General features: G+C 50.5%; 1 pseudogene; it reads right to left on the minus strand.

The window, feature by feature from the left end:
• Nucleotides 1–347: 347 nt before the first annotated feature.
• LOC118625553 lies at nucleotides 348–1,147 on the minus strand (annotated as a pseudogene).
• Nucleotides 1,148–17,034: the final 15,887 nt, after the last annotated feature.

Raw genomic sequence — 17,034 nt, forward strand, 5'->3', positions numbered from 1 at the left:
GAACTTCGTGTTCTCCGCACTCTCTTGACCCCATGCTGAGTCAAAGGAGGTGGTGTCCTGATCCACAAGGTGGGTGTATTTGGTGTAACCAGAGCACCCAAAGTTCTTGACCTGCATGACTTGGGGAAGAATGCTTTTGTTGACATGATCCTCCAGGTGTGCGAAATCTCTCTTGTATACTTCTTCATCCTCATCCATGAAGAAGGCACCGCGGTGCTCATACTTCTGTAAGAACTTATATTTGCCCTTTAACAGCTTTGTCTGGTACTAACTTTGCCATTTGCCGAAGCTCGGCTCTCCTCTCCTCCTCAGTCAGGTATCGCATGCGCTCAACTTCTTTCTCCTTGTCAAGCGCTGCTCCACGTCTCTGCTCCTCCGGAATCTCTTATCCTGACCTTTCCCGCCGTATTGCTCTCAGCATTTCCAAGCTCAATGTTCAGCGCATCCGTTCTCCCGCAGCTCTTTCTGGTCTCCGCTCCTACAATCCTGAGTGTGTGCCTGTGCCTCCTGCTCCAGCTCCTTCTGTTTAAGGCTTCAGCCTCATGCTCCTGCACTGTCACTCGGTCCTTTCTTCGAACGAAGACTGGCGCAAGGCCAGGCCCCAGCTCGTGCTCACCGCGCCCTCTCCAGCTCAGACGGATTCCGACTCCTCCGCGAACGTCGTCACCTCCACCGCCTTCCCTCCTCTCCTCCTGCGCGTCGTGCCAGCCGCTGCGTGTCCTCCCCGGTTTCTTCCTCCTCACCGCTGTCTTCTCGTCCCAAGCGCCAAGCATCTCCTTCTACTTTGGAGTCACCTTCTCCTGCCGCTTCAGGTGCCGCTACGTCCCGATGTCGGGCCAGTCTTTCCTCCACATCGTCGTCACCAACTCGGTTCTGCAAACGCCCAGGGGAGGGTGGCCAGGTGAGTCCTCCCCGCGGCTCTCAGGCTCTGCTGCTTGTTCGTGGCCTTTCTGGACCAACTGAGATTCTTCACCCGCCTCATCCGAGGACCCCACAGGGGCGTAGTCTGGCTTTTTTCCCCAACAAGTAACGTTTCACCTTCACTTTCTCCATCGAAATCTCAGCTTTCCCTTTGCGAACCCGGACGCCCCAGCCTGGACTGAATGGGCGGCTGCTTCCTGAGTGGCCTCGGGGCTGACGCGTCCATGGCAGCGGCGGTACTCCCGAAACTCCACTGATTCCAGCAGCAAACGGCTCCATCGTCAAAGAACACAAACGTCTTCTCCACTTGGAGGCCCTGGACGCTGCAAAGCATAGATGGAGCCACCACTTACGGCTCAGCTGAACTCTTTCAACCTCTCCCCTCCCCCGACCTGCTGCCTCCCTGGAAACAGAGCCTGGTACCCTCTGCTCTCATATCCTGTTGCCCTGCCTGGTCCAGCCACACCCTAGGGCCCAGCTCAGGATGCAGGGCCCAGGGCCTACCTTCACCTCTTCCCTCCGCCTGGTCCCCTCCTCCCGGTCTGCTCCGACTGGGAATCAGCCCCATTCTGCTCCCAGACCTTTGACCTTGCCCAAGGGACTCTTTCCCTAACAATCTGGGAGGGCCTTTGAAAAACAAAAGCCAGGAAGTGACTGCTTTTATTCTGCCTTCTGCTCTCATAATTCTGCCCATTTTCCAGGAGGAAAGGAACACTGGCTTAACTGGGGGGAAGAAAAGAAGAAAGGAGCCCTGTGGGGTAGCTCAGTTGGTTAGAGCATCGTCCTTGTACACCAAGGTTGTGGGTTCCATCCCCAGTCAGGGCACATATAAGAATCAACCAATGAATGCATAAATAAGTGGAATAACAAATCGATGTTTCTCTTTCTGTCTAAAAAAAGTCAATAAATTTAAAGAAAAAAGGAGGTCAGGAAACGGAGGAGAAACCCTGTAGTGTTTTAGTCATGTCACCACCCACTCCTGCACTTATTCTTGCCTCGCCTGTCCTCACCCTCCTGTCCCAGGGTGGGGATGGGGCAGCCTGGACTTGCCCTCTCAGAGGCGGAGAAGGAGGTCATCTATGAGCCCTTGGTGGCAGGCCCATCCCTGTCACCCCCAGCATAGGCCACCTGCAGCCCATCCTCAGCCAATGCAGGCCATCAGTAAAGATCTCAAGATAGCCAGGAACAGCAAGGAGGTAACCTATTCTCGAAAGAGGGAGACAGACACAGCAAGAGGCAGAGAGGGAAAAAAAGGGGAGAGAAACCTGTCAGGAGAAATGGCCGTTAGAGAAATGAGCACTTGACTAGGAGCTGGGAGACCTATGTGCAGGGACACCTTAGAAAAGGTGCTTCCACCTTATTCTGGGCAGGTCCTTCCACTAAGTCTGGGAGGCAGAAGGAGACAGAAGAAATCGTGGTCTTTGCCGTTGGTACTGCCCTAGGGAACAGCCTACTGGTGGGAGTGAGCTTGGGCAACCAGTTAACCTTCCCTAAGTCTCATTTTCCTCATCTGTGTAGAATTTCCACATTGCAGTGCCGTTCTGAGGACTAAGTGAGAAGAGGTGTGAAAGGACCCACATGATGCCCGCCTGGCATGAGCATTCTCCCGAGGTGGGCAACCATGGTTTAAACATCTGGGAAAACCAGGGACAGCTCCCAGCATAGGTAAAGAGAAGTCTGCAGGCTCCCGCCACATCCAGTGCTCTCTTATTCCTGCCTTCCTTGCACAGCCTGGGTGCAGGGGCCTCCTGTCCCCATCTCCTGGTTCACTTCCACCCCTGGCTCCTCTCCACCCTAAAGTCCAGTCACCAGATCCCGGGAGCCAACACTCGGCTTCCTTTCCCCTTGCTGTTCAACAAGAATTTCTTGAGATTTCATGTAGTAGCAATAATGCTGGAGGTCTGTATGCAAGGAAATGAAATCGACATGTTGGGAGGAGGAAGAAAGCAGGACATTACTTGGCACAGTGATTCAGCATGAGGACAGAGGAAGAGGAAGAGGAAGGGAGCTGCACAGACGGAGAGGAGAGGCAGTGAGCAGTCAAGCATTTCCTGGGGAAGCGAAGCCTGCAGGAGCGAGATGAAGGCCAAGCGTGCCTCAGGCACATGCAAACGTCTGGAGATGATAAGGAAGAGCCTGTAGTTATAAAGCTGGGTGCTGAAGCAAGGCTTGTGGGGTGACATGGAGCAGAGGCAGCAGCGTATCCTGACCCCAGCCCTGTGCGGGTTTGGGTGCACGCTCCAGGGCGGCAGCACTCAAAGGCAAGGTGGGTGTGCCCTGCACCTCCGGAGCTGTGTCGGGCACACCTGCGCTGTCTCGGGCAGCCTGCAGCCGGGCAGCACAGCCTGCGCCTGCCGTAGGCGACCAGAGCCGTCCTCTTCAGGCAGGTTCCTTCCTGGGCTGGAGACAACTGATTTCAACAGCGGAGGGAAGAAGCTAAACAAAGGTTCACAAGGAAGGCAGTCCTTGCTTCCCAAGACCCGTATACACCGAAATTAATTTTAGACTGCAATAAAGAATAGAAAGCATTTATTTGAGCAAAAAGGAGCTGCAGCCTGGGAGACTGATTCATTTGCAACATAAATTGTGTTCCAGAGACAAAGTTCCTGCCCAGGTCACTTAGGCCCATTTGAGGTAAATGAGGTACCAGATTACGCGGTTCTGATGGGACGGGGCAGCTGGTAGAAAGAGGAAACGGGTGTCCCTGCAGTGGCTGGCCAGATGGCGTCAACAAGGGGGCGTCGTGTGGGAAGCAGGGAGTTCACTGTGAGGTCCTTCCAGGTGGACAGCATGTGTGAGGAGCCCGTCGGCACATGGCCACTCCACTTAATTACTCATGAAATCTGTGTCCTCAGTTGACCATGGAGAATCCATCTCAGCAGGTAAGTTCCTTCTCGGTATTCACATCAAATGGATTTCTCGGGGTCCACACCCTACATCAGCGGATCTCAACCAGTGGGTCGCGACCCCTTTGGGGGTCAAACTACCCTTTCACAGGGGTTGACTAAGACAAAACAGCAGCAAAATTACAGCTATGAAGTAGCAACAAAAATAACTTTATGGTTGGGGGTCACCACAACACGAGGACTGTATTAAAGGGTCGCGGCACCAGGGAGGTTGAGAACCACTGCCCTACGTAATCCAGCCCCTTTCCACACCTCATTTCCTCTCCTGCTTCTCCCCGCTCCTTTCCTTGCTCCAACCCCTGAGCTGCCAGGCACAGCTCCTGCCCCACAGCCTTTGGCCTCACCCTTCCCTTGGCCCAGAATGCTCTTTCCCTAGATTTCCCCTTGGCTCCCTCCCTCCCTTTGTTCAGGTCTTTGCTCCCAGTTCACCTTCTCATCATGGGCCTTCCTGGGCCTCTCTAGTCAGGAAAGCATCTGTCCCCCCAGCCCAGCACTTCTCATCTCTTGTCCCACAGCAGCCCTTTATCAAAACCTTACTTTATAACTACTTATTCCTTGTTTATTGTCTAGAATATAAAGGCAGGGATTTTTCTCCATTGCTATTCCCAGAGCCTAGAATGGCCTGATACCTAGCAGGTGCTCAAAGAACGTCCGCTAATGAACAAAGGGTTGAGGTAGTGGTGTGGTAGATGTATGTCAGGACGCCCCCTCCCCATGTGGTGGTTACCACGAGGTCATGACACTAGCAGTCCAGTCCTCCCAGGATTTACAGGGCCCTCAACGGTGACCTCAACAGCTGTCCACCCAGCCATACCCTCCCAGGGCATGGCCCCTTGGGTCAGATTTATTCTCTGCACTGATCTCTGCCCACATGCTCTTGAGCAGCTGGGATTTCTGGCCACTGCCCGATCCAGGCTGCCATTCCTCGATTGATTCGCTGTGTGCCTGTTCTGCCAGGCCCCGTAGGATGCTCTTTGGACCTGAAGATGAGGTGGTCCAGGCCTGCCGCTCCTCTTCCAGGTCCCACCTCCCCCCAGGCCTGAGCCTGCCATCAGACTCATGGCGCCTGCACTCCTCTTGTTCAGGGAATCAAGCAGTCCCAGGTTTCAGGCCAGGCCAGGGTGTGGTGAGGAGGGTGTGGTGGGAGGGTGTGGAAGGGTGTGGTGGAAGGGTGTGGTGAGGAGGGTGTGGTGAGGAGGGTGTGGTGGGAGGGTGTGGTGGAAGGGTGTGGTGAGGAGGGTGTGGTGAGGAGGGTGTGGTGGGAGGGTGTGGTGGAAGGGTGTGGTGAGGAGGGTGTGGTGGGAGGGTGTGGTGAGGAGGGTGTGGTGAGGAGGGTGTGGTGGGGGGTGTGTTGAGGAGGGTGTGGTGGGGGGTGTGGTGAGGAGGGTGTGGTGGGGGTGTGGTGAGGAGGGTGTGGTGGAAGGGTGTGGTGAGGAGGGTGTGGTGAGGAGGGTGTGGTGGGGGGTGTGGTGAGGAGGGTGTGGTGGGGGGTGTGGTGAGGAGGGTGTGGTGAGGAGGGTGTAGAAGGGTGTGGTGGTGGGTGTGGTGAGGAGGGTGTGGTGAGGAGGGTGTGGTGGGGGTGTGTGTTGAGGAGGGTGTGGTGGGGGTGTGGTGAGGAGGGTGTGGTGGGAGGGTGTGGTGAGGAGTGTGTGGTGGGGGGGTGTGGTGGGAGGGTGTGGTGAGGAGGGTGTGGTGGGGGGTGTGGTGAGGAGGGTGGGGTGAGGTGGGTGTGGTGGGAGGGTGTGGTGGGGGGTGTGGTGAGGAGGGTGTGGTGGGGGGTGTGGTGAGGAGGGTGTGGTGGGAGGGTGTGGTGAGGAGGGTGTGGTGGTGGGGTGTGGTGAGGAGGGTGTGGTGGGGGGTGTGGTGAGGAGGGTGTAGAAGGGTGTGGTGGGGGATGTGGTGAGGAGGGTGTGGTGGGGGGTGTGGTGAGGAGGGTGTGGTGGGGGTGTGTGGTGAGGAGGGTGTAGAAGGGTGTGGTGGGGGGTGTGGTGAGGAGGGTGTGGTGGGGGGTGTGGTGAGGAGGGTGTGGTGGGAGGGTGTGGTGAGGAGGGTGTGGTGGTGGGGTGTGGTGAGGAGGGTGTGGTGGGGGGTGTGGTGAGGAGGGTGTAGAAGGGTGTGGTGGGGGGTGTGGTGAGGAGGGTGGGGTGAGGAGGGTGTGGTTGCAGGGCCAGTCCCCCTCCTTTTATAAACCAGATGATGAAGTTCTCTATGGTCACAGCCAGGACTCAAAGCAAGGTGCGTGGCCCAAGGCCGCTCCCCTTTTTGCCATGTCTCATGGAATTCTGTAACCCACTCCCTTCTCAGGTAAAACAGGATCATTCATGTACGGTTTACCTCACCACAGTGTCATCAAGTTCAAAAAACAGCATATATGAAAGTGTTTGTGACCTGATTAATGCACCTGGACTTTTCTCCACGCCTCACACTGTGACTGTACACAGTGGGTGCTCAATAAATGCTTTTGGATTGGGCTACTCTCAGGCCCACAGGGTGTCCTCCTCTCACGATGCCTCCTCCTGGCCTCTCAGCTCTTGCTCTGCCCTCCCCCCTCACCCAAAGTGCCAGGTGCTCAGCCAGGTGGCCAAGATGCAGGAAGGAAGGCCCCACCCTGCCTGGGAGACGTTCACAGCCCAGTTGGGAGACTGACAAGGTACCAGACAAATGCTGTGTGAAAAGTGATTGGCAGAGCGTGCCAGGCTGCCATGGGAACCGAGGGGGCTTGTAACCACAAGAATGAACACAGCTTTTTACATCTGTGCATTGCTTTCAGCTTTTCAAAGGACTGGGCGTGAGGGTGGGTGGGGTTGTGGGAGACAGAAACTGACATGGAGTTTTCCCGTCGGTTTGCTCATATCCCAGGACTTAGCCTTAGTCGAGCTCTTTCAGTGAAGAAAAAAGGAAGAAAGTCATGAAGATACTCTCACCGACCTGTAAACGAGGCACTTTTAGCAGCTCTGTGCTTCGCAGTGGTTCCTGGGTGCTTGTCCTCAGCAGGGCTTTGCAGCGTCGGCGGCCGTGGCTGTGCGGGCTTCCTAGATCAGTGCCCAAGTCACACGACTTGTCTAGCGAAGTGACTTTAACCCTCTGGGGGTTTGGCTCTTCAATGTGGAAATGCAGCAGGAGGGGGTAACTCCTCTTATTAGGTGGTCACAAATAACTCCAAATCTGTGCCTTAAAACCACAAAGATTTATTTTTGCTCGCACTACACGTCCATCCATGGGTTGACAGGTCTCTGCTCCATGCCATCTCCTCTTGGGGACTCAACATCTGGAGGCCCACCGGGGAAAGGGAAGATGGGGACACTCTGGCTCTCGATGCTTTTGTGTGGAAGCAACACGACCATCTGTTAAATCCACTGGCCAGAGTGGGTCCCATGGCCCTGCCCACCTTCAAAGGGGTAGGGAAGTCAGAACAAAACCTGGTCCACTGTAACGTTCACACAGGTGACAAAGAACACAACCTACTCAGCGTGGCTTTCGTCCCTGCTGGTTGACTAGAGTCTCAGGGCTTTTCAGGCCTCACGATAGACACCCACTCTCTCCCACACCTCTGGTTTCACTGCCTGAGGGAGAATGTGATGGGGCCAGGGAATTCATATCACCCTTATGTGGGCTAGACTTCCAGGTGCTGCCTGGGCATGGTGTGTGTGTGCGTGTGTGTGCATGTGTGTGTGTGTGTGATTTGGGCTAGACTTCCAAGTGCTGCCTGGGCATGGTGTCTGCATGTGTGTGTGGTGGTAAGCATTATGCATGTGTGTGTGTTCTACAAGGCTCGAACTGGTGTTCAGAGAGCACATGGGTGGACCACGTGGTTCCTGCAGGAGACCTTTGCCTGAGGTATGGCCAAGGCCTTTTCCCTCAGAAGAATGGGTTTGAGAGACTCCATTCCTCAGGTATTTAAGAAATATTAACCTGAATATTGGCTTATCCAAAAGCAGTGATTCTCAAATCTTAGGGTACACCCAGGTCACCTCAGGGGCAGGCCAGTGGACAAAGTGGCTTCCTGTGTCTTGCCCACACAGGGTCTAATTCAGTAGTTCTCAGGTGGGCCTGAGAATCACATGTCACAAGAGTACCAGGGGCTTGAGAGCTTCCTTTTCTGAAAGCTGATTGAATTTCACTCTCCATCTTTCTTAGAAGAAGTTGTACGAAGAACCCAACTTTCAGAAGAGAGACCTCAGGCCAGCATCATATCCCTATAAGATAAAGCTGTCGCTCAGGGACTGAAGTATTCCAGCTGGGGCTCCCGGGGGCTCCATGTCCCACTGCTTCAAATCTGTTCAGCTAGCATGCATGCCCCAGCTGGGGAGTGGGGCTCCCTGAGATCTCCAGGAGGATTTGTCACTTCACAAAAGCGTGCTGCTGCCCTGGCTGTAGGGAACTAGGTGATCCCTACTTCTCCAGTGACGCTGCAGCACTGTCTCTGCATTAGGGCTCCAGGAGTCTCATCCTGGTCTCACCAGTGATAGCTGTGTGTCCATGGGCAAGTTACTTAACTTCTCTGGGCCACTGCTTCCCATCTGGACCAGGGGATTAATACTTGCCTTTCCTAATGAGTTTTTGGCAACTAAACAAGATATTGTAAGGAAACAGCCTGGCACAGACCAGCTGCTCCTGGCGGGGAGCTGCGGTACTGTCCTGTGGAGGGGGTCCCTGGAGGGTCTGGGGAAACGTGACAGCTCTGCCCCTCTGGGTGAGCACCAAAAGCCACCTCTGCTGAGGACCAGCCCAGCATCAGTTGTCGGGGGCCCATGGGCCCAGCACTGTTATGAGGGCCACAAGCCTGTGGCTACAACCACAGCGACTTCCTCCTCAAGCCACAGGGCATCCTGCTTGGTAGGCCTCCTTAGTTGTCTGTAGGCTTCTAGCTTTGGCTCTTCTCCTGAGCTCTTGGTTCTACCTTCGTAGGTTCATGTAACCTCTGAATAATTTAGCAAATCTCCCTTTCTTTGCTCAACTGAATGAAGATTTTATCATGAGGCAAAACAAAATCCATTCATATGTATGCAAGCATTTCCCGGCAGCTGTCATTGGCTCACAGCAGATGGCTCCTGACATTCATTTGGCTGGCCAGGGGAGCCTTAGGTGCAGGATGCAAAGTGGATGGAACAGGAGTTAAATGGAGGAAGCTATGGTCTGCACCTAGGAGGCAGGCCACGGCCGGAGCAGGGCCACATGCCCACCCCAGAGGCGCCCTGAGAGCCTGTGCCCCTCTGCAGCCCTGGACGTCTGCACATGCTTCCTCTGCAGGGGCCGTGTCCAGACCTCAAGGCTGGGCACCTCCCCTCCCCAGGACCCACACGGGACAACCACTGCGCCATTAGGCTGATCTGCACCTGGGAACCACTGCCTGAGGGTGGCCTCCAGCTGCTGCAGGAGAATTGACAGAAGGTGCTGGGGGTTCCATTTGGCCTTTTCCCGAAGGGACACAGGTTCAGAGGCCTTGCCCCAGCAGCCTCTCCCCTGTGGGTCCCTGAGAAATTAGGCTGAGCTGACCTTCATAGGCCAGTGCCTCTGGTGTCTGCCTCTGGCGTCTGCCCACCCGTCAGGCTTCTTCACCCCCAGCAGAACTCACTCTTGTACTCCACGAACTCCTGAACACCGACTCTGCCAGGTACAGGGAGCAAGAGGGTGGGGATGGCCCTGCGGCAGCCCTCGGAGAAGTCCCATGCTGGTCTGGGAGTCAGACATGTGAGTAAGACCCTGCCAGGAGCTGAGAACGCTGTGGAGGGCGGTACTGCCAATGCTGGCTCACGTCACAATCACTGAGCCATCTCCAAAGGTGCCTCATGGGCCACTTCCCAGCCCCCGAGCCTTGGTGAATAAAGACTGACTCACTTCCTCAACTGTCACTGTGCCAGAAACTGTTCAAGTATCAACTTATCACATTCTTTAAAAAACACTCCAGGAGTGGGCGTTGTCATGTTCATTTGCAGGTTGGGAAACTGAGGCACAGTGAAGGTAAGATACCCAGGGTAGTAAGTTGCAGAGCCAGGATCTTAACTCAGGTGTCAGGTCCTGAGGCCAAAGGCTGCCTGGAGTGGCCCAGATTCACCCTGCGGCCAGTGGCCCCCCAGCGGACCCAGTCTCTAGGACCCTGGTTCTGCCCCAGCCAGCTGACAGGTCGGCTCCCAGGCAGCGGCCTCCGGTGTCCAGCTCCGGGAGCAGCCTGGGGCGTGAAGCTGGGGTCCAGGAAAGCAGGGAGGCCCCTGCTGGGAAGTGGCTGGGACCTTCACCTTCTCCCATGTGGAGGAGGCAAGGGAGAACTCAACACCGACGCCGGGAAAGCCGCAGTGAGCAGAGAGCCAGCGTCCACCTGACTGCTGTGCAGAGCCGCAGATTACAGCCAGGCTGTGACGTGTCCCTGCCTAGCTAGCCGGTCAGTGTCAAGGTGTCACTGGCAGGTCCTGTTTGATGACATCAGTAAAATCTGCAGTCTAATCAGGGGGTCTGATTATGGAGCAGTGCCGCTGCTGTCCGTACTGTGTGAATGCCTGTCCTTGTCCCTCTCCACGTGGGCTCTGGCTCCTGTCTGTTCCTTGGGCCAGGGCACTGCCGGGCGCCCAACGGCCCTTCACTCGCCGGCAGTGCCCGCAGCCACCCTTGCAGCAGGTGGGGCGAGAGGGAGGGAGGACTGGGGTCTGGATCCGTTGATATGATTTGCTGATTTACCCTTGACTTGCGGCAGGGAGCAGGGCCCTCTGGGGAACGAAGGCTCTAGGGGGCTGGATCAGAGGAACTCCAGAGCCGGGGTGGTTCAGGCAGTGCAAAAATCAGCGTGTGCCCCGGTCATGCTTGAATTAGAGGGCGCAGGGAGGAGAGGCAGAGGGGCACACCGAGGGAGGAGGGGCAGGGTTCAGCCCACGATCGCCGGTACCGCCTCCATTAGCCTTTGCTCTGAACAGTCGGTGGGTGCTTCACAGACGTTCTTCGTTTTTCTTACTCATTCTGCCTCAGTCAGGGGGCTCTCGAGCCTCCTGGTGGGTTGAAAGGCTTCAATCATCATCTTCACCAGAAAGAACAACACTGCTTCCAAGGAGGCATAATCAGTAAGGGAGAAGGGATGTCCCAGGAGGAGAGAGAATGGGACTTAGCCCCTGCGAGCTCCGCAGCAGGGAGAAGAGGGGCAGAGGGTGCGCCCCGGACACGTAGCTACCAAGCCTGAACCAGGAGACATTCCTGACCGTTGACCTCTGGCGTTCCTTACCCACACCTCAGACCCAGTCCACCACCGAATGTCACCAATACTACCTTGTAAATGTAGCCTGAGTCCTCCTTCTTCCCATCTCCACCGCCAAGTCCAGGCCACCGTCATCTCTCCTACCGGTTACTAGAGTGGCCCCTTCCCCACCGACTGGTCATTCTGCCCTCCCTCAACTGACTGACCACACTGGAGTCGCTTTCGAAATCCAAGCATAACCATGGCCTTCTCTTCATAACATTCTCAAAGGCTCCCACTGCACTTACAATAAACTCTCGCCACGGCCCGCAAGGCCCTGTGTGCTCTGGTCCCTGCCAGGCCCCTCGGCCACATCGCTCCCACACCCTCCCTTGCTCTCTACCAGCACGCTGGGTTTTGTTTTCAATTGTGGACGGTATTACAGATGTCCCCCACAGTTGGACCAGTTATTAAGTCTTTGCCTCTCAACTCCAAATCCATGCTTCATTCCTGCTCTGAGAACATGGAGGCGGACACGCTACACACCTCCCCGGCCGGCACAAGGCTGCACATTGTTAGTGGAGGTCACTAGAGCGACATGGGGCAGGACTGGACTTTGTTCTTCCTGGTTCCGGTGTGCACCTTCCTCTTCAGGCTCTTGCAGGGCAGTTTCTCCAATAGTGGGCTCCCGCAGGGTTGCTCTCCTGCAGCTACCCTGGCCCCCTCTAGTGGCCGCAGCGGAGTGCTACCGGTGAGGCCCCTCCCCATGGGCCCCAGCATGCCCTCAGCTGCACCTGCCGCGGAAGTCTTCCCTGTTACTCCAAAGGGGGTATTTCCAGCAAGTTCTGCCAGTGTGGCACCTGACTGAGGAGCTCCTCTGCACCATGAGCCATGCTGGTGTATTCTCCAGTGAGGTCTGCCTCTCAGCCTGGGCAGGGGCAGGGCTGCTCCTCATGTATTCCTAGAATTCTCTTGATTTCTTACAATCCCTCATCACTCCAATCCCGTTATAATAGTACTAAGAATTTCTTATAGGATCATTCTTCATAATGAACTTCCCTTGTTCAGGTTACTGTGTGGTTTCAGTGTGCTGGTTGGGCCCCTTAGCCTGTTTCACCAGCTGACTCGGTCTCGTGGCTAAGAGCATGAATACTAGAGCCAGACCACCTTTCTCAGATCCCAAGCCTAGCACTGGCTCATGGGAAACCACTTAATCTCTCTATGCCTCAATCTCTCCATCTGTCAAATGGGGATAACAGGGTTGTTGTGGGGATTACATGAATTAATCCCCATCTGTAAAGGGTCTGGCATATCACTATTATGTGTCTTGGATAGCACTAGCATTAGCTTCTTTTAACTCATACTTAGGGGTTTCAGCACCAGGGTCCCCTCTTCTGGGAAGCCCTTCCTGCCACCTCTCCTCCCAGGCTGTCAGGTGCCCTTCCTCTGTGCTCCCACGCCTTCACTGCCCTCGTCTCACTGTGTTGTCCCTGCAGGCTGACTTGTCATTCTCTTCTGCAGGACTGCAAGCTCCAGGGGGGCAGGGGTGTCCTCAGGACCTTGCTGCATCTGACTGAGTGAGGGGTAACCTGTTAGTTCAGGTAGAAGTAGACACCGAGACACGATTCCATGAGTAAGAGGTGTGTTGCGGGAAATGCCCGTGAAGGACAAAGGGGGAAAGAACAGGAGGAGGTGGGATAGGCTTTCACACCACCGTGCAGCTCTGACACCTGGGAAGGAGAGAGGGAAGGAGGTGGCCTGGGTAGGAAGGGGATCAGATTTCAGAGCAATTCTAGGAAAGATCTGCCCAGGCCAGAGGTGTATCCTTGAGTCTTAGTCACTCATGGGCAGATTCCTACAGTTCACTGGAAGGGGCCTGTGTCACACTGCCACAATAATCAGTCCTTGGCTTGAAGCAGCCTGCAGGAGGCGTGGCCTCAGTGAACACGTGGTGGTGGATCTGGAGAAACAACAGCTGGGGCTGTCAGTCAATTCTGCTCCCACAGCAGATCTGAGCAGCACATTTTCATGGCTGACACAGTAACTGACAGACAGAAGCTTGGCTACACCCTAAGGATACAAGGCCAAAAGCAGTGATGCTAGAATCTGTCACCTTGATGCAGGGAGAGGAAGTGGGCCCATGGACTCCCCCCAAGTAAGTTTTGATATAAATATATAAATATACATAATGGTAAGTCCTTATATATATACTGAATGAATAAAGTCATTCAAAATTCTACCATAATAGTTACATTCAATGTGTGAATTTCCTTCCAGGTCTTATCATGCTTACATTATTGCAATCATTGTGCAAGTAGTACTTCATATTATTTAAATATTTAATATTTATAACTAATATCTCCATGTCTTTACCATAATCTTCACACAGTAAACCTCGATATAACAGACTAATTCAGGCAAGGGGGTGTCTATTAAAGCCCAAAGTCCATTATATAATAAAGTGGTTTTCCAAATGCGTATGTTAAAAAATTGACAAATTAGTTACTTTACCTGTTTTTACTTATGTAGACATGTTTGTATAATTAAGTATATATGAAAAGTTTGATTTCACAGAAAAGTTTTCTATATGTATTACTGTAATTTTAAATTTATACTGAATAGGTCTAGTCACTGTGTGCATCACCAGTCACTGCGAGTAAACAAATGCACACAGCTTGGGTATAGCTTAGTGCACACAGTCATGCCATGCAATAACAGAACCGATTACTGCAGCAATGCGGTGTGGTCACATGCTAATCACTCACTGAACATTGTTTACGGGTGGTTTTAAATATGTAGACGATTTAAATATGTAGACGATAGTTGTAGAGATATAATATTTATTTATCTCTGTGAAATTACTACAGTGTTTTTTTTTCCCCAACATATGGCCTAGTCACTAAAATTTGTCAAAAGCAACAGTGAATTAATAACAAAAAATAACCTGTTAATTTAATTATAAGCAAATCTTTGTTAAAAGCATTTAAAAATTAACAGGGTGTTAATTTTCACATATGACACACAGACTGGAAATTTTGCCCATTAAATCCTAAGTCTGTTGAACTGAGGTCCACAAAATGGAGGGTTTACTGTATAATTATATGTTTTAGTGACTGGATAATACTCAACAAATAGATGTACCACAATCTCGTAAGTCATTACTCTTCAAAATTTCCATTATTCCTATTTTTTGGTACATTTTTGCATATACTATTTAGTTTCTGTTGGATTATAGCTCTAGGATAAATTTCAAGGTTTGAAATTACTACATCAAAAATACAATATTATGATTGGATCAAGTTTTGCCAAATTACTTTCTAAAAACATTATGCCCATTAATAATGTGTATTAATTGTATATTGCTGCATAAAAAAATACCATAAACCTAAGTGGCTTACTACAACCACATTATTGTCCTAGTGTTTCTATGGATCAGGGATCCAGAAGTGGCTTAGCTGTGTCCCTGCTTCAGAGTCTGTCACAGGCTGAGATGAAGGTGCTGCTGAGGCTGGGGTGTCATCTGAAAGCCCGACTGGGGAAGGATTCTCTTTCATGCTCACGTGGTTGTCGGGAGCTGCTGAACTGATGACCTCAGTTCTTAGCCATCTGCTGCACCCTTTGATCCTTTCCATGTGGGCCCCTCCAACATGGCAACTTGCTTCATCAAAGCATGCATCTGAGAAGATAACACTCTGCTAGCAAGGCAGAAGTCAAAATCTTTTGTAACTTAATTATAGAAGCAATATCCACTTAATGTTTCTGTATTCTATTTAAAACCAAGGGGGGGGGGGAAGTAGAGGATGACACCAGACCAAGAATACAGGAGCAGGGATCAGTGGGAACCATCTTGGAAGCTGCCTGCACAACCATCAACAAAGACCTTAGGGATAATCATTTTAAATGTAAATGGCTTAAATGCTCCTATCAAAAGACGTAAGATAGTTGAATGGATAAGAAAGCAAGACCCATACATAAGTTCTCTACAGGAGACTCACCTCAAAACAAGATACACACAGACTAAAAGTAAATGGAGGAAAAATATATTTCATGCACATGGAAATGAAAGAAAAAAACTAAGGTAGCAATACTTATATCTGACAAAATAGTCTTTAAAACCAAGGCTATAGTAAGAGACAAAGAAGGATGCTACATAATGACAGAGGGAGCAATCCAACAAGAGAATATAACCCTTGTAAAAATGTATGCTCATAACATAGGAGCACCTAAATATGTACATCAAATCTTGATGGACATAAAGAAAGAGACAGACAGAAACCCAATCTTAGAAGGGAATCATAACACATCACTGACATTATTGGGTAGCTCTTCCAGACAGAAAATCAGCAAGGAAACAGTGGCCTTAAATGACACATTAGATCAGATGGATTTAATTGATATCTTCAGAGCATTTCACCCCAAAGCAGCAGCATATACATTCTTTTCAAGTACACATGGGACGTTTTCTAGGACAGACCACATGTTAGGACACAAAAGAAGTTTCAATAAATTTAAGAAGATCAAAATCATATCAAGCATTTTCTCTGAGCATAATGCTATGAAACTAGATATCAATCACAAGAAAAAAACTGAGAAACACAAAGACATGACAGCTAAATAACATGGTACTAAATAATAAATGGGCTAACAATGAGATCAAGGAAGAAATCAAAGATACCTTGAAAAAAAATGAAAATGAGAACACACAACAACTCTAAATCTATGGGACATAGTAAAAACAGTACTAAGAGGAAATTCATAGCATTGCAGGCCTACCTCAAGAAAAATCTCAAATAAACAATCTAACTACACTGAAAGGAACTGGAAAAAGAATAACAACCAAAGCCCAAAGTGAGTAGAAGGAATACAAATAATAAAAATTAGAGCAGAAATAAACAAAATAGAGTCTAAAAAAACACTACAAAAGATCAATGAAACCAAGAGCTGGTTCTATGCAAAAAGAAACAAGACTTTAACCAGACTTACCAAGATAAAAAGAGAGAGGACCCAAATAAATAAAAGCAGAAATGAAAGAGGAGAAGTAATGACTGACACCAAAGAAATACAAAGAACTGTAAGAAATAATTATGAACAACTACACGCCAATAAATTGGACAGTCTGGAAGAAATGAATAAATTCCTAAAAACATACAATCTTTCAAAACTAAATCAGGAAGAATCAGAGAATCTGAATAGACAGATTACAACTAGTAAAATTGAAGTAGTAATAAAAACTCCCAACAAATAAAAGTCCTGGACCAGATGGCTTCACAGGTGAGTTTTACCAAACATTTATAGAAGAACTAATACTTATCCTTATCAAACTACTACTACTAAAGAAAAAAAAAATTCAAGATGAGGGAAGTCTCCCAAGCTCACTTTACGAGGCCAGCATTATCCCAATTCCAAAATCAGATAATCCTACAAAGAGAGAAAAATTATAGCCCGAAACCCCTGAAGAACAGAGATGCAAAAATCTTCAACAAAATATTAGCAAACCAGAGCCATCAATACATTAAAAAGGGCATACACCATGATCAAGTGGGATTTATATCAAATATGCAAGGGGGTGCAATATTTGCACATCAATAAATGTAATACACCACATAAACCAAATGAAGGATAAAAACTACATGATCATATTAATAGATGCAGAAAAAGCATTTGATAAAATCCAGCACCCATTTATGATAAAAATTCTCAGCAAAATGGAAATAGAGGGAACATACCTCAATGTAATAAAGGCAATATAATACAAACCCACAGCCAACATCATATGCAATGAGCAAAAAACTTAGTGTTTCCCTTAAGATCTGGAACAAGATAGGGATGTCTGCTTTCACCATTCTTATTCAACATAGTATTGGAGAGCTAGCCACAGCAATCAGCCAAGATGAAGATATAAAAGGCACTCAAATTGGAAAGAATGAAGTGAAATTGTCATTATTTGCAGATGACATGATACTATATATAGAGAACCCTAAAGATTTCACCAAAAAAACTATTACAACTGATAAAAGAATTCATTAAAGTAATAGGATACAAAATAAA

Source organism: Molossus molossus, unplaced genomic scaffold (assembly GCF_014108415.1).
Source record: "Molossus molossus isolate mMolMol1 unplaced genomic scaffold, mMolMol1.p scaffold_m16_p_11, whole genome shotgun sequence".
NCBI classification, from domain to species: domain Eukaryota; kingdom Metazoa; phylum Chordata; class Mammalia; order Chiroptera; family Molossidae; genus Molossus; species Molossus molossus.